Raw genomic sequence first — 25,771 nt, forward strand, 5'->3', positions numbered from 1 at the left:
AACAGAGAGTGATTCAAATAGAATGAAACACTTTAAATTTTTTTTAACTCACTAACTCAGTTAAATGTAGGTATGTAGTATGCACCAAACTGTAGGGTCACCTTCTATTTTATTTTTCTGCTGAAGAGGTGATTCAATTTTGGGTTTTATTCAGTCAAGTCCCAGGTCTCTGATAAGTAGAGCTAGGCTTCTGAGCTGTCCACAGTTTGGGGCATATTCAGAAATCTTACTATTTGCATCTACTTCAGGCCCTGATGGATACAAATAAGACAAAAATTTCAATTTTATGGATATTAACCCTAAGGAGCTTAAAGCTCAGTGAGAAAAACAAACTTTATTTCAAGGGAAAAATGAAATCACCAGAATGTCTCCATATGTGGCAATAAAAGCTAGTATATCGTAACTGAACATATAAGGAATTCACCCAAAGTCAATGCTTATGACCATATACTGGGTTTTCAATAAGTCTTTTTTGCGAAGAACCCAGTGACAAGAATCACCTATTTGGACATTCTCATGTAATGTTTTTTTTTTTCTACAACTATGGAAATCCACACCCTCAAAATTGAGATATATAATAAATAATAGTTGTTTTAAGCCACTATGGTTTGAGTTAGTTTTCACACAGTTTGTATGAATTTTATATATATGTACTCTTCAATTAAAAATTTTCCTGTGTTTTAGAGGAAATCTTTGCATAACTATCTTTCTTGACTCAAAAGAGGTCCTCCAGTTCCTATCGGAATGACAAACTACCACAAGGCTTCTGGTCCCTTCCTCCACAATAAAGCCTAGGGGGAAATAAAGTAAATCTGGATTCCAGGAACAGTAACAGCAAAACAGCAATAAAAGCAACAACAAAAACCAAACACTGATGGGAATTTTTTTAAAAAAGTGGTACTGAGTATGTCTGAAAGGAAGCTGGTGACCTATAGCCAGGAGCAAAGAGCCATAGAAGTAAAGGTTAAAAGATTACCTAAAAGCTATTTTAGATTCTTTCCTTGCCCTTCCATTGACTGCCCCTTCACCACAGAAATGAGCAGTAACAGTCAAGATGTCTTTGTCAACAGGATAAAATCAGGGCAGCTTCCTCCTGGGAGTGGAGGGGAAAATGCTAACAGGTACAGAACAGACTAGACAGACTCCTCCTGTGAGCAAACACTCTTCCCAGCCCCTCTCCCCCCAAACCCTTACAAAGCTGGTGGTGAATTATAATCTAAGATAACCACCTCTTAGAATCAGTATTACTTATTTCTAAAAGTTTTAAAAATCAAACCCTGATCAGAAGTTGCCTGATGCAGTAGCAGCCAATGGAAGAATTTAACAACTTAGTGGAGCCAGGTGGCTATTTGACATGACACTCAAGCACTGGCTCTACTTAAATTCACCTGGACTACAACAAACTAAGACCTGGCTTTTGGCCACTCCCTATGATACATTAGTAGGCTAAATGGCCATTTAAATTACCCCCTCCTCCTAAGGGATCATTAGCTTACTCGCCAAAAGAAAGAGACAACAAGAGTATAAAACTACCATAATAGAAAGACAACACATTAAACTACCTAAGTACAATTACTGGATTGGACAATTCAAGAATGTACAGGAAGGAACTGTGAAAGTGAATAAAGGAAACCTCATTTAAAAATAGAGCTGGCTTCAAACAATATGGCTTCTCTCTCACTTACCAACTTTACATCTCCCTGTATGGCCCCGGAAAATGACTGGTTAGCCAGAGACGGCTAAGATTCCTCAAGGGAGGAACAACCTAGGACAGGCACAGTCACAGGGGGGCCATCAGGTGAGAAATTGGGGATCAACAGTGGTGATGCTTAGAATCTCACCTCCCCTGTTTTGAGAGAAATCTTCTGCATCCATGGATGTTTTAATGCCCTTGTCTAGCTTGGATTAACACATAGTCTACAGGCACACACCTGATCATCTACATTTGCTCTCTTACAACACGAAACTATGTTTTCTACCTTTATCTTGCATCTACCTACCACTTCAGCATTTTATTAAAAATAAAAATAATAATAATAATAATAAAGGGAGAAATGTGGGATCCACATATAAATCAAGTATAAAAATCAAACGAATATTCATATTTGACCTGACTGTTTATAGTTCATAATGCGTGATCAAAACTAAAAGTTTCTGTGATGACTGCCCTTGTACTGTTCACCATGTAAGAACTTATTCACTATGTAAGAATTTGTTCACCATGTAAGAACTTGTTCATTATGCTTCAGAAGATTGGAGACTGTTGAGAATTAAGCTTGGGGTGGATTAATGATTGTGCATTGAGCATTGACTCCCCTATACAGAATTTTATTGTTGTTAACAACCATTTGATCAATAAATATGAGAGATGCCCTCTCAAAAAAAAAAAAAAAAAAGATTTAACATGTCTTGTATATCTTCCCATATCCATACATATGAATTCTTTTTTTTTAATAGTCACATAGTATTGCCTATTATGTTTTTAAAATTTGTCACAAACTCTTTTATACTTATCTCTTTGAGAGATGTGCTTAATACACGCCTGTTCAGCATGGGCTGACTTACTGACTCTTTTGTAATAAATAGAATAAAGTAGTGTAACAGCATGGAACATCTAAGACCAGGTGATCAAAGGCACTGGGACTTCCCCTTTGCTCTTCTCTCTTGGATCCCCTTCTCTGGGGGAAGCAACTGTTGGAAGGACACTGAGCAGTCCTATGGAGATGTCCACATGGAGAGGAACCGAGGCCACCTTCCAACAGCCATGTGTGCATGAGGAAGACTTCAGTCCTCTTCAAGCCTTCAGATGATGGCAGCCCTGGCCAACAACTTGGCTATAATCCCCTGAGGCTGTGAACCAGAGCTGCCCAGCTCAGCAGCCATTCTAATTCCTGATCTATAAAACTGTAATATGATAGATGTTCATTATTTTAGGTCACTGAACTTTGGGTAATTTGTTATGCAGCAATTGATAACTAATACATCGAGCTTGGTTTTAGCTTACTTTATTGAACCCTTTCTTTATTGAAAAACATTCATATTATTGTACTATGTGGGTGATAGTTGCCACCCTTTTCATATTTCTGAATGGCATAGAAATGTTTCTACCATCTCATTTTCGATACAGTGACTGTTGCTGGTTTTGTTACATACTTTTTACCAGGGTAAGAAAACTCCCTTCATAATTTCAATTTGTTAGGACTTCTTCAAAATAATAAATTAATGTTAAACTTTAAAAAAAAAATAGAGTTGGAAGGAAGAGGATTAAAGATGGCAGCAAGAGAGGTGAGACAGGGGCTTCCTCCTAAAACCACATATAATATGAAAATATAATTAATACAACTAATCCTGAAAGAGCAACAGGAAAGAGGGCTGCACCAGACTGCATACACCTGGAGAAAAGAGCAGACCTCACGGAACAGGGTAACATACCAAAGCTGTGGCCCAGCAGGACCCAAGCCCTGCCCCCACCCCAGCTCACTGGCTGGAGGAAGAGAAATGGAGCAGGGAGCGGGTAGAGGCCTGGGACTGCTAAATACCTAACTCTGGAGATCTGTTAAGGGAGCACAAACCTACATTTCATGGTGCTTTCATGATACTCTCATGATTAGGGGATCGGAAAGATAAGACAGGCAGAATTCCTGGAGAGACTGAGATTCCAGCCACTTGTGGAAAGCAGGAATCTATATCTGGCTGCTCTGGGACAAAGGAAAGGCGGGTAGTCTCACAGACTTCCCAACAAGGAAGCCCTTAGCAAGAGGGCTGCTAAAGGGGCAAGGATTGCACAGAGTTTACTGCTCAGGAGAAAGGACAGGTAAACAAAATTGTCCAGGTGCACTCTGCCCAGTAGGTTGGGAGTTTTTACGGTTTCCAGGTGCTCCAGCTCCCTGGCTACCTACACAGCTACAGGAAACCCCTCTGTGATAGGCAGCCTACTGCGCTATTCTCCCAGCCAGCCCCACCTGCCTCGCAAACCAGCAAACCAGCAAACCCTACCCTGGCTTTAGGCCAGACAGAGGGAAGATCTGTCTACAGGAACTACAAATGCAAAGCATAGAGGCTTATACCTGTGTGCTTGGCCCACTGGTTCAGACAGTGGAGACAGGCATGGCAGTCAGGAAGCAGAAAATAGCTCTTTATTCCCCCCAGGCACCAACACCACTCCCCTGAGACCCCCGACATTGCTTCAGGGGCTAAGCAGCTCCAGAGAGTAGAGCTTCTGGACACGAGAGTGCGCCATGAAATGCGAAAGGAACCTGGTTCAGAGTAAAATTAATATAACTCCTGAGAAAGATGGCATGGACCTCATGACTCTTCCTGAAAGGGAGTTCAAAATAAAAATCATTAACATACTAATGGCGGTACGGAAAGATATTCAAGAACTCAGGAATGAATTCCTGTTGGAGATCAAATCACTGAAAAGCACAATGGAGGTATTAAAAGCAGACTGGATATGGTGGAGGAGATGATAAATGAAATAGAAACTAGAGAAGTGGAATACAAAGAAGCTGAGGCACAGAAAGAAAAAGGATCTCTAAGAATGAAAGAATATTGAGAGAACTGCTTGACCAATCCAAATGGAACAATATTCACATTATAGGGGTACCAGAAGAAGAGAGAGAGAAAGGGATAGAAAGTGTCTTTGAGGAGGTAATTGCTGAAAACTTCCCCAATCTGGGGAATGAGATAGTCTCTCAGGCCATGGAGGTGCACAGATCTCCCAACACAAGGGACCCAAGGAGGACAACACCAAGACATATAGTAATGAAAATGGCAAATAACAAGGATAAGGACGGACTATTAAAAGCAGCCAGAGAGAGAAATAAGATCACATACAAAGGAAAGCCCATCAGGTTAACATCAGACTTCTCAGCAGAAACATTACAGGCCAGAAGGGAGTGGCATGATGTATTTAATGGAATGAAGCACAATGGCCTGGAACCAAGATTACTATATCCAGCAAGATTATCATTTAAATTTGAGGGAGGGGTTAAACAATTTCCAGATAAGCAAAAGCTGAGAGAATTTACCTCCCACAAACCATCTCTACAGTCTATTTTGGAGGGACTGCTATAGATGGAAGTGTTCCTAAGGTTTAATAGCTGTCAGCAGAGGTAATAAAACCACAGTAAAGAAAGTAGAACAGCTAATTACTAAGCAAATGCAAAATTAAATTAACTGTCCCCAAAGTCAATCAAAGGACAAAGAGTACAGAATATGACACCTAATATATAAAGAATGGAGGAGGAAGAAAAAGGAGGAGAAAAGGAAAATAATTTAGATTGTGTTTGTAATAGCATATTAAGTGAGTTAAGTTAGACTCTTAGATAGTAAGGAAGTTAACATTGAACCTTTGGTAACCACGAATCTAAAGCCTGCAATGGCAATAAGTACATGCCTATTGATAATGTAAATGGACTGAACGCACCAATCAAAAGACACAGAGTCACTGAATGGATAAAAAAACAAGACCCATCTATATGCTGCCTACAAGAGACTCACTTCAAACCCAAAGACATACACAGACTAAAAGTGAAGGGATGTAAAAAGATATTTCATGCAACTAATAGGGACAAAAAAGCAGGTGTTCCAGTACTTGTATCAGACAAAATACTTTAAAACAAAGAAAGTCACAAGAGACAAAGAAGGACATTACATAATGATACAGGGATCAATCCAACAAGAGGATATAACCATTACAACATCTAGGCACCCAAAACAGGAACACCTACATATGTGAAACAAATACTAACAGAATTAAAAGGGGAAATAGAATGCAATGCATTCATTCTAGGAGACTTCAACACTCCACTCACTCTGAAGGACAGATCAACCAGACAGAAAATAAGGACACAGAGGCACTGAACAACATATCAGAACAAATGGACCTAACAGACATCTACAGAACTCTACACCCAAAAGCAGCAGAATACACATTCTTCTGAAGTGCACATGGAACATTTTCAAGAATAGATCATATACTAGGCCACCGAAAGAGCCTCAGTAAATTCAAACAGATTGAAATTGTACCAACCAGTTTCTCAGACCACAAAGGTATGAAACTAGAAATAAATTACGCAAAGAAAATGAAAAATCCCACAAACACATGGAGGCTTCACAACATGCTTCTAAATAACCAGTGGATCATTGACCAAATAAAAACAGAGATCAAACAATATATGGAGACAAATGACAACAATAATGCAGCACTGCAAAACCTGTGAGTCGCAGCAAAAGCCATGCTAAGAGGAAAGTATATAGCAATACAGGCCTACCTCAAGAAAGAACAATACCGTATGAGCAGTCTAAACTCACAATTAACAAACTAGAAAAAGAAGAACCAATGAGGCCCAAAGTCAGTAGACAGAGGGGCATAATAAGGATTAGAGCAGAAATTAATAAAATCGAGAGGAACAATAGAATCAATGAAAGCAAGAGCTGGTTCTTCAAGAAAATAAACAAAATAGATAAACCCCTAGCCAGACTTACCAAGAAAAAAAGAGAGTCTACACACATATACAGAATCAAAAATGAGAAAGGAAAAATCACTATGGACACCACAGAAATATAAAGAATTATTAGAGAATACTATGAAAAAGTAATATGCTAACAAACTGGATAACCTAGAATGGACAACTTTCTAGAAAAATACAACCTTCCAAGGTTGACCAAGGAAGAAACAGAAAATCTGAACAGACCAATTACTAGCACCGAAATTGAACTGGTAATCAAAAACCTACATAAGAACAAAATCCCAGGACCGGATGGCTTCACAGCTGAATTTTATTAAACAGTTAGTGAAGACTTAATACCCATTCTCCTTAACGTTTTCCAAAAAATAGCAGAGAAGGGAATACTTCCAAACTCATTCTATGATGTCAGCATCACTCTAACACCAAAACCAGGCAAAGACATCACACAAAAAAGAAAATTACAGACCAATATCCCTGATGAACATAGATGCAAAAATACTCCACAAAATATTAGCAAACCAAATTCAAAAATGTATCAAAAAGATCATCCATCATGATCAATAGGATTTATTCCAGGGATGCAAGGACGGTACAACATTCGAAAATCCATCAGCATCATCCACCACATCAACAAAAAGGACAAAAAAACACACGATCATCTCCATAGATGCTGAAAAAGCATTCAACAAAATTTAACATCTATTCATGATAAAATCTCTCAACAAAATGGGTATAGAAGGCAAGTACCTCAACATAATAAAGGCGATATATGACAAACCCACAGACAACATTATACTTACCAGCAAGAAGCTGAAAGCCTTTTCTTTAAGATCAGGAACAAGACAAGGATGCCCAACCTCCCCAGTTCCATTCAACGTAGTACTGGAGGTCCAGCCACAGCAATCAGACAACACAAGGAAATAAAAGGCATTCAGATTGGCAAGGGATAAGTTAAATTGTCCCTGTTTGCAAGTGACATGATATTGAACATAAAAAACCCTAAAGAATCCACTCCAAAACTACTAGAATATCTGAATTCAGCAAAGTTGCAGGATACAAAATTAATACACAGAAATCTGTGGCATTCCTATACATTAACAATGAACTAGCAGAGAGAGAAATCAGGAAAACGATTCCATTCACAATTGCATCAAAAAGAATAAAATACCTAGGAATAAACCTAATCAAGGAAGTGAAAGACCTATACTCTGAAAACTACAAGACACTCATGAGAGAAATTAAAGAAGATACCAATAAATGGAAACATATCCCGTGCTCATGGATAGGAAGAATTAATATTGTCAAAATGGCCATCCTGCCTAAACCAATCTATAGATTCAATGCAATTCCTATCAAAACCAACAGTATTCTTCAATGAACTACAGAAAATCATTCTAAAATTCTTATGGAACCACAAAATACCCCGAATAGCCAAAGCAATCCTGAGAAGGAAGAAAAGCAGGGGGAATTATGCTCCCCAACTTCAAGCTCTATTACAAAGCCACAATAATCAAGACAATTTGGTACTGGCACAAAAACAGACCCATAGACCAATGGAACAGACTAGAGAGCCCTGATATAAAACCAACCATATATGGTCAATTAATACATGATAAAGGAGCTATGAACAAATAATGGGGAAATGACAGCCTCTTCAACAGGTGGTATTGGCAAAACTGGACAGCTACATGCAAGAGAATGAAACTGCATTATTGTTTAACCTCATACATAAAAGTAAACTCAAAATGGATTAAACACTTGAATGTAAGTCATGAAATCATAAAACTCTTAGATGCAACATAGGCAAACATCTCCTGAATATAAACATGAGCAACTTCTTCCTGAATGCATCTCCTCGAGAAAGGAAAACAAAAGCTAAATGAACTCATGGGAGTACATCAAACTAAAAAGTTTCTGTATGGCAAAGGACACCATCAACAGAACAAAACAGCATCCTACAGTATGGGAGAATATATTTGTAAATAACATATCCAACAAGGGGTTAACATCCAAAATATATAAAGAACTTACATGCCTCAACACCCAAAAAGCAAATAACCCGATTGACAAATGGGCAGAGGATATGAAGAGACAGTTCTCCAAGAAGAAATTCAGATGGTCAACAGACACATGAAAAGATGCTCCACATCACTAATCATCAGGGAAATGCAAATTAAAACCACAATGAGATATCACCTCACACCAATAAGGATAGCCAGCATTGAAAAGACTAAGAACAACAAATGCTGGCGAGGAGGATGTGGAGAAAGGGGAGCCCTCCTACCCTGCTAGTGGGAATGTAAGCTAGTTCAGCCATTGTGGAAAGCAATATGGAGGTTCCTCAAAAAACTAAAAATAGAAATACCATTTGACCCTGGAATCCCACTCCTTGGAATTTACCCAAAGAATACAACTTCTCAGATTCAAAAAGACATATGCACCCCTATGTTTACCACAGCACTTTTTACAATAGCCAAGATATGGAAGCAACCTAAGTGTCCATCAGTAGATGAATGGATAAAGAAGATGTGGTACATATACATAGTGGAATACTATTCAGCCATAAGAAACAAATCCTACCATTTGCAACAACATGGATGGAGCTGGAGGACATTATGCTCAGTGAAATAAGCCAGTTGGAGAAAGACAAATGCCAAATGATTTCCCTCACTTGTGGAGTATAACAATGAAGCAAAACTGAAGGAACTAATGGCAGCACTCAGATTCCCAAGAATGAACTAGTGTTGACGAAAGGGGAGGAGTGTGGGAGGATGGGTGGGCAGGGAGGGAGAAGGGGATGGAGGAGTATTATGTTTAGTACACATGGTGTGGGGGACACAGGGAGAACAGTGTAGCACAGAGAAGGCACATAGTGAATGTGTGGCATCTTGCTGCAATAATGGACAGTGACTGCATATGGGTGGGGACTTGATGAGTAAATGTAGTAAACACATTGTTTTTTCATGTGAAACCTTCATAAGAGTGCATATCAATCATACCTTAATAAAAAGTTTAAAAAAGTGGAGTTGGAAGACAGAAGGGGGAGCTCTGACTCCACATCAAGAGCATTCCCAAAAGAATTCCTACCAAATTCCCTACTTTACTGTGCCAACAAGAGGAAGAATTTCTCCTCGCCCAGCAACAAGCTTAGCCAATAAGAAAACATCACACTCAGCCAGTGAAAAACCGTAACTGCCCTGAACTCTCACTTTCCTCCAATGACTTCCATTCAAAGCAGTCCCTCCAGCTTCCTCCTCTTCTCCATAATTCCTCTCTAATTTCCAGACTGTTTTGTCACAGCTTGCATGCCCCAACTGCAATTCCTTTGCTATTCCCAAATAAACCCATTTTGATGGTAAAATAACTGGCTGTTTTACTCTTAAGGTTGACAGGACCAAGGAGAGATATTATATAAAGTCACAACAAGAAACCACTAAAAAAGAGTCAAGTGAAAATACTGATTATGAAAAATAGTCATATAAAAGCTCCAGAAGGAGGGAAAAAATATATCATTTCCAGGGAAAACATAAACACTTCAAGAAATAATTTGAATAATTTCCCCAGAATTAAAGATAAAAAAGTCAGTATTTACAGGCTCAAAGAGTCAAATAAGATGTAAGAAAAAGAAACTCTTACCTAGAAAACTTAGGAATACTGTGTAAAATGGTACTACTTTCAGGAAGTATTCAAAATTTCTTCATTTAATACATTAGTATCACTTCTGGAAATCCAGAAATAATCTGGAGTAATCCAGAAGAAATTAAAATACCTATTATACATACAAATATGTTTTACTGCAATATTTATTATGATTAGGAGGGCAAACCCCAGACACAAACTAAATGTCTAACAACCAGGTAATTATTAAATTATGGTTTAATGATAATAATATAGCCACTGTCATAGTGTTGAGAAAAAAGAATATGCTTAACAAATTACTTCAGGGCATCTAAAGAGTCCAATAACCATGAAAATTCACATTGCAACTACTATGAGCATTATATATTTTTAATTATTAAAACTTACAAACTTTAGAAACCTGAAAAACTTGGTAATGTGTATTTTGAAAAGGTCTAGACTTCAAGAACAGGCCAATAATTACATTTTAGATATAATTCACAAAATATTTTCTAGGAGTATTTTTTAATTTTTAGTATCTTTATACTGAAGGAGAATATAATGAAGCTAATCTTATTGAGTGAGCAGCTTATGACAACTTCCGAATTTTTTAAATAATAAAATATGGTGTGGGTGATTTCAACATCCACTATGCCAAAAAAAGTACTAGTTTTCTTTCCACTAAGTGCTTTATATTTTTATCAGTTTCATCAGCTCAAATCCACAGGAAACCACTGCCTGCCTTGATTTTTGGAATGCTGCCCTAATTCTTCTCCCCTAGGCCTTGTTGCCAGGGTTGCAGCTGCACAACCAATTCTTATTAAAATGTAAGTCTTTAAAATGCAGTCTCTTGGAAGGGATATAAAGGATTTCATTATCTTTTCTGAAAACTCACAGGGAGGGTTAAGCCCCCCACACTGCCCAAGCCATACCACCCTTTGCACCCTTCTCCACCAACTCACACCAAACACAGTAAATAGAGCAGCTCAGTCTTAAATATTCAAATAAAAGAGCCCGGAAGGAATAAACTACATAGTAATAAACCTTAAAGTCTAGCAAAAATTATTTTTAAATGACTTCTAATACTTATGATATAAACATAGGTTATAGCTGGACAGACACACACCAGTGTGAATACTACTACTTCTAAATACTACTACTAAAGTCCTTTAAAGAATAAACACTTCCAAGACAGAATAGGCATTTCTGCAATAATAATTTCAGAAACTTCAAGTCACAAAAACAAAAACTGCAATTAATTTACTCAAAACATAAAATATTTTATAAGCTGTCAATTTTTTGTTCTAGAACATTCATGTCCCCAAGTTTTTCCTGGAAAAGGAGGAAGAAGTGAATGATAATTTACACTGCCTTTCCATTTTTTACTGGGATCTCTCATGTGCTTTTCTTCTCTGGATAAAATCCATAAACACTGCTTGTTCTTGCTCTTCATAGACAATGTATGGGTAAATTCATCTTGTGAGAAAAGTTAACACAAACTGTCAAGACTGTAAAGGTAAAACTATTTTCAACTAAAAGTAAACAGTGGTCAAACAGTCTAGTGCAAAGTGAAAAGAGAATACAGTTTTTAATTAAAACATAGTATTTTTAATGTTGGCATATGGTTAGAATTCTTTCAACATGCAGAATCGTAGAATTGTCTATGGTAGGGAAAACAAAGTTAGCAAAATTCACTGGGGTTAAGCATAGCCTACTCTGTTCCCTAGTAATTCATTAATGGTTAAATCTGGGGGAAATAAATTAGGGAGAGGTGCAGAGTAAAGGGTACTATTCCTTGAGGATCTTATTATTCAACACACACCTCAAGTTATAGCAAAAAAGCATGCTGAGAAACAGTTCTATTTTAGGAGATCCAACTTAAATCCTTAAGCTAAAAGTACTTGATAAACTTTTTTAAGTATACCAGAAAGATTTAATTATAATGCTTCTTAAAAATGTAAATTGGGATCACCTCATATCCATTATGATGGCTACTATCAAAATAATAGAACAGACAGTAAGTGTTGGTGAGGATGTGAAGAAACTGGAATCCTTGTGCACTGTTGGTAAAATTGTAAAATAGTGCAATCCCATTGGTGAACAATTTAGAGCTTCTTCAAAGTCTTAATTGCTTCTACAACCCCACTTCTGAGTATATACTCACAAGAATTGAAGGCAGGGTCTCAAAAAATATTTGCACACCCATGTTTGTTCACAGCAGCATTATCTACAACAGTCAAGAGGGGGAAGCCAGATGAATCATCCATCATCAGCCACTGAATAAACAAAATGTAACATATCCATACAGTGGAGTATCATTCGCTCTTAAAAAGGAAGGAAATTCTGTCACATGCTACAACACAGATGAACCTTGAGGATCTTATGCACTGTATGTCCAATTAAAGAACCATGGTGAGTAAGGAAAAAGCGGGAACAGCCTGGCTATATCTAGCAGGGTGACTACAGCCTTTATGTTATATAATAATACAAATTTGTCATTGCTACAGAGATCAATAAAAGCTCTCCCAGAGGCAGAACTGTTCTCTAAACCACTTTCTAAGTTGTAGGAAACAACTTGAGCTGAAATAAGAGGTTCAGAATTATATCCCATATAATAACTTAAAAACAAGTGGTTTCCCACAGACTCTTAGAGTACCAGGATGAAGTCTGGGGGGTGAGAAGGGGGAGACAAGACTCTGGATCTGGAAAAAAAATTAACAGTGGGGCTTGGAATGACCCTTCTCCTACCTTCCATTCCCAATCCATTTAAAAGACCACTTTTCAGGTAAATACACCAAGTTGCATAAAATTAAACCCTGTATGTTTAAGTCCAAACTAAAAGGAATGGGCTCAAAAAGCCCTGTTCAGTGACAAGTGGAACTTTAGCCTAAGAAAAGCACCCATCCTAACAATGGCCAGCTCAGTCTGGACAGGCACATCTTAGTCCTAGGACTCTATCGCTCTCAAACTTCTTTGCCCAGAACCCTAGTCTCACTCTATAGTTTTTGACCCTAATAGCTTTATTCACATCAGCCTTACAATCAAGGTTTTTAACCAATTACCTCAACTGGACTAAGAAATGAAGGGTCCCCACCAGTAAGATGGCAAACTTCCGGCTTCTCTTCGGGGGGTCCTCAGTTCCCGCCGGCGCCACCTGAAGCCCAATCACCTCTCGCTCCCCTCCCAATCGCAGCACCTAGCCAACAGCCACCAGCCCCGTAGAAGTGACACCTCAATCAATTCATGCCCCTTCCTATATAACCCAGCACCTTTCCCTAATAAAGCGGAACTCTCCGGTGAATTGCTGCTATGTGTCGCTCCTTTCCTTTCATTGGTGCCGAAACCCGGGACACGGGACACCCCAACTGGGCCCCGTCTTCCCCCCGACAACAGCAGCAGCTTGCCCTCGTCCTCTTTTTCCGGCGCTGGCTCATAACACTCACCACTCCTCCCTGGCTTTTAGGTAAGTTTTCCCCCCAGGGTGGGCCACTCTTTCCCGAGCTATCGCAGTGCCATTGACCATGATCGTCCGGCATGGCCCTGACGCTCGGGGATGAGGAGGGAACGCTCCCTGCCTCAGGCCTTCACGGCTGCGGCGGACCCTCAGGCCCCTCCTCCAACAGCCATAAATCCCCACCTCAAGCCTTTCCGGCTGCGGCGGATGCTCAGGCCCCTCCTCCGACAGTCATAAATCCCTGCCTCAGGCCTTCACGGCTGTGGCCGACTCTCAGGCACCCCCCTCCAACAGCCATAAACGAGGTGACTCCTTTATAGATGAGAGCGCTCCCTTCTCCCCACCTCCTCCTTCTGATCGGTCCGCCGAAAACGCCTAGCGCTAGGTACCTCGTGACTCCGGCACTCTGCCTTCTTAGGGAAGTCTGGATGACGACCCACACTTACCAAGAAATTCCGACTCGTATACTAGTTTCCGCAGACCACAAAGGATCATCGGGGATGCCCTTTGTCTCCTTGCCGTCTACCTCTGGTCCGAGGATCTCCGTTCGTCTTCCCCTGTTTGTCTCCTTCTCTGTCCTTTAGCCATTGGAGCCTTCTCATCCCTCCCTGAAAGTTCACCTCTTGAATGCCTGCTCAAGCATCTGGCTACCCCCTCCCTGACGCCTGATATAAAACCAAAATTCTCCATAAATATTGCTCCCAAGATTGGCCGACATACCCCCTAGACAATAACAACCAATGGCCCCCAGGGAGAACTCTTGATCCTAACATCACTCGCGATCTTTTTAACTACTGCCAGCGTCTGAAAAAATGGAAAGAGATTCCCTATATCGAAGCTTTCCGCCTCGTCCTCCCCCCACCCCCTCCCAAGTTCTCCTAGCTTGGAAGCCGCCGCCCCCGCATAAGCCTCCCGTTCACTCCCTTCCCCTTCTTCTCCTACAACAGCCCTTCTCCCTTCCTCCCCAACCATCTCCTCCTCCATCTCACCTCCTCCACCTTCATTCCCTGCAGATTAAGCCTGAGCCTTTCAGCCCCCCTTTAACTAGGTCCCAGGGGCCTCCTCCATCTTTGCCCTCATCACCTATTTCTCCCCTGTTAGAGACCGCCTTTGTCTTCTCACATGTTTGTAGGGAGAATGGGAAAGCACCTTCCCCCATGTCTGAACGCAGCGTGGGAAAGCACAAGCTAGAGAACAACCGGTGCAGTCCTTAGAAGTTATCTGTCCACAAAAACGTGCAGTCCTTAGAAGTTATCTGTCCACAAAAACATATCTTGCCAAGACTCCTCACTCTGAAAATAGGGAGACCTTAAAGATGTGTAGAAACACCGCCTCTGCTTCTAGCTATGCCCTTCCTCCACTTGCCAATGTGGCAAGAATAGAAAACAACGCATTCCATAAGCAATTAACTGGAGCCCTGCTGTAGCTCAATTAGTAGAGCATGACACTCTTAACCTCAGAGTCATGAATTCAGGCCCAACTAGAGCAGCAGAGGCAAGCAGCTGGGCTGCAGGCTGGCAACACGTGAGTCTGATTCTATCTTTCTTTATTTTCTTTGCCCCCCTTCTGCACTTCAGGACCTGCTTGAATAGGCGCAGCTGGACCACGTCACTCCCCCACAAACTGAGCCAGAGCCCTTCAGTTGCCCTCAGACTCAGTCCCGAGAGCCTCCCAAAATTATCGCCCCCCGCTGGGAAGTAGCAAGATCCGAAGGCATCATGCGCGTTCACATCCCTTTCTCCTTAGGAGATTTAGCCCAACTAGAGAAACGCCTAGGTTCCTTTTCCACTGATCCCACGACATACATCAGGGAGTTTCAATGGACCCTCCAGTCTTACAGCCTCACACATCATGACATTTTCATGCTCCTGGCCAATACTCTCCTCCCTGAAGAGCGTAGACGAGTTTGAGACTTCACCCAAACGCACGCTACCGAAACCCACAAGACTGACCCCACCTATCCCCCTGGCCCCACTGCTGTCCCTGAACAAGACCCACACTGAGATTATAACACCGCCATGAGTCTCTGCTCTAGAAATATTTTTGCCTCCTGCTTAATAGCAAGTCTGAAAAAGGCAGTTCGTAAAGTAGTCAATTTTCAAAAGCTCCAAGACATAATTCAAAAGAGAGACGAAACCCCCTCCGAGTTCTTAGACAGACTCACTCAAGCCCTATTACACTATACCAGACTGGACCCAGAAACACCTGAAAGAAGATATGTCCTTATGACATACTTCCTAGCTCAAAGCTACCCCGACATTAAAGCTAAACTCAAAAAGTTAGAACAGGGCCCCGCTACCCCACAGACTGAGATCCTAACAGTGGCCTTTAAAGTCTTCCATAACCGGGAGGAAGAGAAAGAACGCCGTAAACAAAAGGCTGATCAGGCCAATTTCCAAATGTTGGCCCAGCTGATAAAACCACAACCTGGGCGCCCCTCTACAAACAAGCCCCCCCCCCAGGAGCTTGTTTCAAGTGTGGAAAAGAGGGACATTGGTCAAGGGCGTGCCCCTCTCCCAGATCTCCTACCACCCCATGCCCCAGATGCCACAAAAAGGGCCACTGGGGGTCTGATTGCCCAACCACCCGAAGGGGAGGCTGGACGAACAACCCCCATCCTAAGCCCGCCGTACTGGGGCTGGCAGAAGAAGATTGATGGGGCCCAGGGGCTTCTCGCCCGACCATTTCCATCAACAGGAGCCCAGGGTTACTTTAACAGTAGACGGTCTCCCCATCTCCTTCCTCCTAGACACAGGAGCCACCTTCTCAGTCTTGCGAGAATACCGGGGCCCTACCATGCCTGCCATTACTCCTATAGTCAGGGTAAGAGGTAAACAGATTTTCCCATTAAACGCCCCCCCTCCCCTTTATGCACAATCCAAGACAATCCCATACCTTTCTCCCACTCCTTCCTGGTTACGCCCCAGTGTCCCATCCCTTTACTAAGATGGGACATCCTTTCCCTCCTCCACGTTTCCATAACTATATCCACTCCCACAGCCCCCAGTACTCCCTTTCTGATGGCCCTCATAGCCAACGACCTCCCTCTACCAAATGAAAGCTCCGGTTCTGCCCTCATACACCCTGTAAATCCCCAAGTTTAGGACATTACAAGCCCCTCCATGGCCCTATGTCCCCCTGCCTCTATCAAATTACGTGACCCCTCTCAGTATATCTGTCAGGCCCAATACCCCCTAACCACTTCAGCCCTCATAGGCCTCCAACCCATCATTCAAGATCTCTTAAACAAAAATTACCTCAGACCCACTCACTCCCCATTTAATACCCCCATATTAGCTGTTATAAAAACCAACAGATCTTTCCGCCTTGTCCAAGACCTTCGCCTCATCAACATAGCCGTTGTCCCTATCCATCCCTTAGTTCCAAATCCATACAGCCTTTTATCGCAGATCCCTGCCTCGGCTTCCCACTTCTCAGTCCTAGATCTCAAGGACCCATTTTTCTATCCCTCTAAGCCCCTGCTCCCAAGATTTTTTCATCTTCACCTGGACGGACCCATTCACAAGACATTCTGAACAACTCACTTGGACAGTTTTGCCACAAAGCTTCCGAGATAGTCCCCATATTTTTAGACAGGTCCTATCTCAGGACCTCAAACAGTTTCATCATGATCACTCCAAGTCCACCTTATTATAATACATGGACAATCTTCTACTCTGCAGTCTCTCGTGAGAACAGTCTCAACTTGACACTGCCTCCCTACTTAACCTTCTAGCGTCCAGAAGTTACCAAGTATCCCCCGTCAAAGCTCAAATCTCTTCCCCTCCTGTCACTTACCTCAGATTCCTTCTATCTCAACAAAGAAAGTCCATTACCATAGACAGAAAATAGCTCCTCTCTGACCTGCCCATTCCCAAAACCAAGACAGAAATCCTTTCCTTTCTAAGCCTGGCTAGATATTTTAGAGCGTATATCCCTAACTTCTCCCTGCTCCCTGTTGGCAAGACCCCTATACGACCTCAGCAAGAGCCCCCCCTAAAAAACCATTATCCTGCTCATCCCGACACTCCTTCATTAAGCTCTGTCAAGCCCTTGTGGAAGCCCCAGCTCTCCATCTTCCTGATCTGTCGAAGCCCTTTTCATTATACATTCATGAGAGGTCCAGTCAAGCTCTAAGAGTCCTAGGCCAATATTATGGCCCATCCTTTGCCCCAGTAGCTTATCTCTCCAAGCAATTAGACCCCACAGTTCGGAGATGGGCCCCCTGCCTACGAGCATTAGCCGCTAGACAGCTCTTGCAGAAGGCAAGTCATAGACTGACATTCAGGGCGCCCCTTACCATTCTGTCCCCACATCACCTAAAAGATCTCTTAACCTACAAAAGTTTACAGACTCTCCCTCCCTCCAGACTCCTGACCTTACTGTCCTCTTTCCTCCAAAATCCCGTTCACCCCCTTTGCCATCCATACCCAAATCATAACTTTTTCCTCCTTTACTGCTCTCTTACTTTTTTCCTCATTTTTATTATCTTCCCCGCCACCCCAGCCTCCTTTATATGGCGATTCAAAGTCAGAAAGACTTACACACAGCATCAAACAAAAGTTACTGCCCTCATTGCCACACCAGACTGCCCTCTGAAAAGCTGCTCTGAGCCTTTGTACCTCCACTTTCCTCCCTCCACCGAAGTGTTCACTAGCAGCTACCCTTATTCTCCCTACCTCTGCTTCCTCTATGACCAAAAACAAGCCTATTGCAGGCGATGGCCAGACACCTACGGGGGATGTCCCTACTGGTCTTGCGCCATTCACTACATGAGTAACTTCCAGTACCCACAGTATTACTCCTCCAACCGTTTCATGAAATATCCCAAAGGCTCATTCTCCTTATCAATCCCAGATCCCTAGGACTCTTGACGAGCTGCCAGAGTCACAGCCTCAGTTTATGGGAGGGGGGTCCTCAACCCCCACGGTACCCTTCATATCTCTCAAAAGTATGTTCCCTCTCATTCCCAGATCTCTCAAGTTGCATCAGATAGCAGACATTCCGAAAAAGTCATTATCCAAACTCTTGACAGCGCCTCTTCATCTTCTTATCCCCGCCCCTCTTCTCATTTCTCCTACTCTTCGTTACAGCTCATTCAGGACACCACCATCTTTCTCAACCACACCCTTAACACAGCCAATTGTTTCTTGTGCGCATCACTACAGCGCCCACTGCTGGCCGCCATGCCCCTTAATATTTCCAACTACTCCTTCCATGCAGAAAGACAACCCCTCTGCCCCCTGGCAGACATACCCCTACGGGAACCAGAATACGCAGATAATCTTACCATCCACCACTGTGTAGGCCCAACTCCACCCCCCTCCAGCGCACTTCACTGCCTCTCTATCTACACCCCTACCTCCGGCTCTAAGACTTTTACACAACCGAGACACTTCTTTTAGTGTAATGGCAGTCTTTTCAACTCAGTGCCTCTCAACTGCGATACACCCTGCATTCTCGTCACCCTAATCCCACGGTTAACACTTTACAGCATGGCAGAATTCCTTGAGCTCCAGCCTCCCTTGCCCTCGCGCACAAAAAGAGCTTCTTTCCTTCCCATCATGGTCAGTAGCTCTTTGATCACCTCAGCCATTGGGGCAGGGTTTTCGGGAGAAGCCTTAGGTCACTCTCTATGGGCAGTTAGAGATCTCAATGCCAAACTTGAGAGAGCCCTGACATCCACTGCCGATTCCCTGGCCTCTCTCCAAAGACAGGTCACTTCGCTAGCTAAAGTCACCCTTCAAAACCGGCGGGCCCTAGATCTGCTTACAGCCGAGAAGGGCGGCACCTGCGTCTTCCTCTGGGAAGAGTGCTGCTATTCCGGCATTGTAGAAACTAACATTACCAAACTCACCGACCTTGCCTCCAGCCTCCAGTCTGCTTCCAATTCCAACCCATTCTCGTCAATACTAACAAACCCCCTCCTCACCTGGCTCTGGCCCATTGCAAGCCCCATAATAATCATTCTTCTCATCTGTCTCTTCTTACCCTGTATAATAAAGTTCATCAAATCCCAAGTCAGAAAAATCTCTAATCAAGCTTTCAACCAGCTTTTACTCAGGAACTACCAGCTTCTGGCCACAGAAAATCCCTCACCCTCAGGTGACCTCCTCACCACACGCTGAGATGAACCCCTCTCTCCACTAGAAACTGTTCCTGGAAACAATGGCCGCAGACGCCTGGCTCCTGACACCCATATCCTCTTGGCACCATTGGAATCAACAAGTCCTCAACCTATAGTTACAGGGAACCTTCATTGATTTCCAAACCTGAAGAAGTCCACATCTACTCGTCCTTACTGCGGGGAGTCCTATCAACCCTTTCCTCCCAGTCCTCAAGCCCTCACTCCCTTCTCCGCCCCTGTTCAGCAGGAAGCAGCCAGAGAGAAAGCAACATCCACAAACCCATAGAGGAGAAAGGGGGGAATGAAGGGTCCCCACCAGTAAGATGGCAAACTTCCGGCTTCTCTTCGGGGTCCTCAGTTCCCGCCGGCGCCACCTGAAGCCCAATCACCTCTTGCCCCCCTCCCAATCCCAGCACCTAGCCAACAGCCACCAGCCCCGTAGAAGTGACACCTCAATCAATTCACGCCCCTTCCTATATAACCCAGCACCTTTCCCTAATAAAGCGGAACTCTCCGGTGAATTGCTGCTATGTGTCGCTCCTTTCCTTTCAAGAAAGGACAGCTGATACTTGAACAATGCAGTGGTTAGGGGTGCTGACCTCCAAAGAGTCAAAAACATGCATGTAGCTTTGAATCCCCCAAAATGCAACTATTGATAATCTGTTGATCAGAAGCCTTATCAATCATTTAAAGTCGATTAACACATATTTTCTAAGTTGCATTATAGACTGTATTGTTATAATAAGGCTAGAGATGTTTTTTCAAATTGTCACAAATCTCCAAAAAAGTTTCCAATCTATTTATTGAAAAAAATCTGCATGTAAGTGGATTCATGCAGTTCAAGGGTCAACTGTAACTGTTTCCTTTTATGAGGATAAATCTCTAACTCTGGGAAAATATAGAAACCGTAAGTCCGGGTAGAGGAAATCCTGGGGCAAAATACCTCTAAAAACCAAAATCAGTCAAAGGGAGAAATACTTTAAAATCCGTTTATTGCTCTCACAAACTGCAGTCCCAGACTGTCTCTTTCCTGCTCCAACAGAAGCAAAATCAGCCCTCCCCTCACCTCCCAGGTACAGATAACCCCTCCCATTGCCCCCCAGGTAATTAATTACCCATTGATACGGAGATGAACTTCTCTCCAATCCTGAGAAATGATGCAAATGCAGTAAAGCCACACTCTCTCCACCCTTGAGCACCTGTTCAGATATACAGATGTACTAAAGCCAAGAAACATATTCTAGAAATACTACAATTTTACCCACAGAAACCAATACAGAAATGATGAAGTGGACCAAAACCTACAACATAAGTATTTCTGAATTATTAGATATATTTGTAATAACTTGTATTATGCTACTTTACTCTATTTACTAGGATATTTAAAAGACAAGAAAATTCGATAAGGTAAATTTACAAGTTTAATTTATTGGACTTTTAAAAATTATTTAAGTTTCAGGAAGATGGGTTTTTACAGGTAAATCTGCCTTGCTAACTGCTTGAAATAACTGAGGGAAATGGAGAAATGTAACTATAACTTGTAAATGTCTAAGAATGTAAGTAGTTAGGCACAAAAATGTTAGTCAAGTTTTAAGGATTAGAATTTATTCTTCCCTATCTAGCCTTAAAACCCTATGACAATATAAACAGAACTGAACTCTCAGTTAGTTTTATGGGTAGACCATGTTTAAAGAGAAGTATAAAAGGGAGAGAGAACAATAGGAATATGGTCTTGGGTGGAAAATTTTTATACCCACCCTAAGATCAACACCTTCTGCTTAATTAGTATCATCCTCTATAATATAAACATTTTTTAGTGAACATATTATATATTAAAGGTATTCAAAAATATTATTTGATGGTAATGATCAGTGAAAATAAGTATCTTGCATGTGACTGCTTATTTTCAAAGAAGAAATGGCTTCTTTCATAAAAGTATGTCTTATGTCCATATAGCACAGAACAAGTAGAGCATTCTGCTATGCTGCCCAGAAAACACTCCTAATCAGAACCACAAAAGGGCTGCTTTTATGATCTCTTCACAGAAATCATGGCCTTTACAGTGAGGACATACAGCAACAGCTACAATACACTTCAGCTGCTGTGGTAAGGATTTTTATAGCACGGTTAGCTGCTAAGTGGGCTCAACATTAAGGCAACCAATTCTGTTTACATGAGCAGAGCAGAGCCCTCAGATGGCAATAACTTCCAGACATTTCTACACTGGACCATTAACCTAAAAACTGGTAATTTAGTATCAGTTTCCATTCCTTTAAACTACAAAAATATTATCAGACTTTCAAAAATATTTTCTAGCTATAGTTTAAAACAGTATTTTGGATCATATTGCCAAAACAGAAAAGCTAATACCAACCAACTATTCTAGTCTCTGGAAATCTCCCAAGCTTCTTCTTTATAAATATTTGCAAGTTAGAATAGCAGTAACTCAAAACCATTCAGGGGCACAAAATGTTAGTGAAAAACCTGTACTACCTATGCCTTCTAATAATTTTTTACAATGTGTAAATTCCTCATTCTCTCACATTTGGTGAAATTATTCCTCATGTTTGTGTGTGTGCGTGTGTTACATACCTAAACCCTCCAAGCAGCGTCTAGTAGGCTGGCACCTACAGCAAGATGCTATCAAGTCAGAATGGGAAAATGGTAGGATCAGAAATTAGCCACATGACCATTAAACCAGGAAGTTACAACTTTTATTTAATACTAAATACATATTCTCTGCATTCTTTTCTATCTCTAAAATTGATATAATATTTTCCTATGTATCACCAAAACACAGGTTATTGAGATGCCTCACTAATCAGATAATCATAAAAACTAACTTATTAATATATATCAGTTGAGCTCCTATTACATGCTTGGCCCACATAAATATTTTTAAAATAAAACATAAAATTAAATAAAAGTCAGCAAAGTATAAGGTATAATAAATATTTTTTAATGCATAAAAATGAATTTGCCAAAGTGGTAAGAAGTTTATAAACTATTAGAGATTAAAATTAAAGTGCAGTAAAAGTAGGTACAAATAATTGAACAATTTTATTTGTAGTAATTATAACATGGCAAAAATTAACACTCTAAACTCTGGCTTATACAGACATCAAGGAAAATTTTTAAAAATTCTTAGTAAAGCAGAAGTAAATTCATCTCTTTCACCATTTTATTTATAAAGCATACTATAGGCTAGCTTATAATGCTCAACTGTGAAACATTATAAATGCTCCAATTAATGGAAGTATTAGACACATTAAATTCATGAACAAGACAAGATGTTCTCTGTAATCACAATGCTCTAGAAGTTTTAGCCAATGCAGCTGGTAAGTGAACCAATGCAAGATATAAAATCTGGAGAAGATAAATTAAAATCATGTTTAGTTACAAACAAGGACTGCATTTGATGAAAAGTTAACTGAATCAACTTTAAGTCTATTAGAAATACTAAGTTATTTAGTTTATTAGTTGATTAAACTTAACAAAGAGCAAAAACCTTCCTAATGTTAACAGTAAGCAGATGAGTTTAAAGCAGTAGAGAACACTGAAAAAGCAGTACAGCGGTGGTTAAGGGCACAGACCTCAGAGCCAAACAAATATGGATCAGAATCTCAACTTTACTACATCCAGCTGCTCAAAGCCACCTAATGTCTCTAAATTTTCTACAGTATAAAGATGAATATACTTTGTTAAATAGGGTAATGTTGGAAAAAATAAAGAGCCCAGCATTTAGCAGTCAACTAATGTTAGGCATTATAATTTGTATTATTTGTAAAAGCCACTTGTCCCTTACGTAAGTAAAAAGAGATTATTACATTAAAGTATAAGTATATATTAACCTTTCTAAAATACAAAGGTTTCTGAAGTTCCAAAACATATCTGGCCCCAAGATTCTGAAAAAAGGACTGTGGTCCTTATCTTTCTAATGCTTACTTTCAGAAAAAATGATTACTAATAATTTATGTAATTTTTTTAAAAGTCAACCAGATTTCAGGTTCCCCACAACCATTTGCTTTACAGTTCTAGAAAAGCGAAGGTTGGTGCTGGAGTCTCCACCTTCGAGCTAATCACTATACATGATAGATGCTCCTTTTCTCCTAGACCCATAACCTCAGTTAACAAGAGCTTATTCACAAGTAGAATTACTCATGCATGTAATGTCACAGGCTCTTCCGTTAATAATAAGCTCTACTCACAATGACATGACTGTGTTTACCACCTTAACTCTTGTAGTTAATACTTAAAATTCTTGAATAAATGAATGAATGGACTGCATTATCTACCAGTCTGCACAATCTGTCAGAGACGTACTTGCTCAATTCACAATTCAAGTTTTAGTAAGTCCCTTGAATTATCATTATAGAGTGCAGAATGGGTTATGGCAAGGATATATCAGGGTGTTTTCACAGACATGTAACATACAATCCAAAACCAACTGGATTAAATAAGAAATTTTACTGGTGCACATAACTGAAACATCTAGTGGTATACTATCTTCAGCAAAGACTTGATCCAGCAGCTCAATGAGGTGACCACAGCGTGGTTTTTCTCTGCTCTACTCTTTCAGTTTTGGCTTCTTATTCAACTGACTTTCCTTTGATGGTTGGAATATAGCAGCTGTAAGTTTAATGACTGTATATTTTCAGGCTGAAGTTCAGCAGAAAAACGTAAGTGCCTTTATCCCAGGATTCCTAGCAAGGTCCTAAGACCATTCTGACTGAATGGTTTTGATCCCATGCCTGCTATGGGTTAAGACATGGGTTTCCTAGGTTAGACGTATGGGTTAATGGAACATGGGTTAAGACATACGTTTCCTAGGTTAGACGTATGTTAATGGAACATATGTCTTAAAAGTCTTAAAAGTTTCTAAGTTTTTCCTATAAATTTGTCTTAAAAGTTTGTACGTTCTGCCTATAAACTTTTCATAAGGTGACCTTAGTGATTTCAACTTATGTTACTAAATAACTTCACATTACTGAATTAAAATTGATGGGTCAAGCACATCATACAACTTTCCCTATCTCCTTAAAAAGTTATTCCACCAGATTTTAATAACAACCCATGAACAAGGAAAAAGTAATTGTTTCCTCAGTGAAAATGACTTTTTGAAGGATTCATAATGTTTTACTAGATTACAACATAGATTTCTGATTTTCCTTCTTAACATAACTGACAGCAACACCATAAATTTTCAGGAAGAAAAGGAGGTTCTTAACCCACTTTTTCAAGACAGTAACAGCATAATTTAAAGACAGAAGAGTACATGGATATCTTCAGTTAGGCCAAGAAGAAAACAAGTGATTTTGTTTCTCAGAGCTTTAAAGTAGAAACAACTAAATAATCCATTTTGTGACTCAACGACTCCTACTAGACACTAGATTCATCACGAAACCTCCCCCCACCACACACACAACTAGGTCCTGAGAACAGAGATGCATGCTTTAGAGAGCCTTTTAGTGAGTGCATTCCAAAACCAAATACAAATTACTCCTGAATTTATGCTTCTTAATATCCATGTCCCTCATTCCTGTAACTAGCACAGAAAACGGAAAGGAAACTATTCTGTTTTTAACAGAATAAAGCAAAATTTATCAGACTGAAAACCAATACTCAAATATATAGGAGAGGAGCTGATTTTGATGGTAAAGTTGAACCAAAACAAAAGGCAAAGTCCAAGCAACATTTTTAAAAGTAGAACCAACCACCTGAAAATGTGTTGCACACTAATCATTTTAAAAGTCAAATTTCATTCACAATCTTAGAGGGTAGCAGTGTGGTTAAAGGATGTGAATTAAAAGAAAATTTCTAGAATTATTTCAATCCTGTAGATTGGCTTTTCAAATATTCTATTGTTCAAAGAATTCTGTTCAGTAAATACGCAATGAGGGCTTTAATAAGATGATGACACTAGTGTTAGACACAGAAGGGATATAAACATAGCCCCTGACTTCACAAAGTTCATAATACATTACAAAGGCAGCATGTACAAACAAACATTACTAGACAGCACAGAACATAATCAAGGGGAAACACAAGAGACGCTAAGACTGGTTAATCAAAAAGGAGAGAAATTAAATGTATCAAGAT

The 25,771-nt window shown here is 40.6% G+C and overlaps 1 protein-coding gene across 1 annotated transcript in view; it reads right to left on the reverse strand.

Annotated features, from left to right (window-relative positions):
- The window catches only part of CDC42SE2 (CDC42 small effector 2), a 147,043-nt gene that overhangs the window by 84,186 nt on the left and 37,086 nt on the right, over positions 1–25,771 (reverse strand). The window lies entirely within an intron of this gene.

Source organism: Manis javanica, chromosome 14, assembly GCF_040802235.1.
Source record: "Manis javanica isolate MJ-LG chromosome 14, MJ_LKY, whole genome shotgun sequence".
Taxonomy (NCBI): Eukaryota; Metazoa; Chordata; class Mammalia; order Pholidota; family Manidae; genus Manis; species Manis javanica.